Genomic DNA, 515 nt, shown 5'->3' with positions numbered 1-515 from the left:
CAGTCTGCTCCAGCACGCGCCCGCTGGCCTGGTGCCTGCAGACCTGTGAGCGGGAGCTGGCGGGAGACGCCCCGCAGTGGGCCGGGGTGTGGGCCTGAGCCGGATCCGCGTCACAGCTTCACCTCTCTGACTGAGGCTTCGGCCCCTGTGGACAGGAGTCTGCACCCCAGAGCTTGTGTGTGTTTAGTGACCACAGTTGTGGATCGGATGGTCCCCGTTCCTGTCTCTGAGGAGGACGGGCTGAGAGCCCACGCGGGGGCAGACGGCAGCTGTCACCCAGGGAGACCCCCCGACCCACCCTCCCCAACCGCACGCTGAGACCTTCTTGCCTTTTGTGCAGTAAGGTGACGCTGATACGGACGGCAGTGCCACCGGCTGTGCCCACAGTCCCCAGAGGAGTGGCTGGCACTTCAAGGAGATGCCCACCACGGAGGCGACGCCACCCCTGAGGCCGCCGTTCCGGGAGCAGACGCTCGGGTAGGCGCCCCGTCTGTGAGTCGGGGCTCTGTGAGTCA

This window comes from Pteropus alecto, unplaced genomic scaffold (assembly GCF_000325575.1).
Source record: "Pteropus alecto unplaced genomic scaffold, ASM32557v1 scaffold67, whole genome shotgun sequence".
Taxonomy (NCBI): domain Eukaryota; kingdom Metazoa; phylum Chordata; class Mammalia; order Chiroptera; family Pteropodidae; genus Pteropus; species Pteropus alecto.
This window is presented reverse-complemented; position numbering follows the sequence as displayed.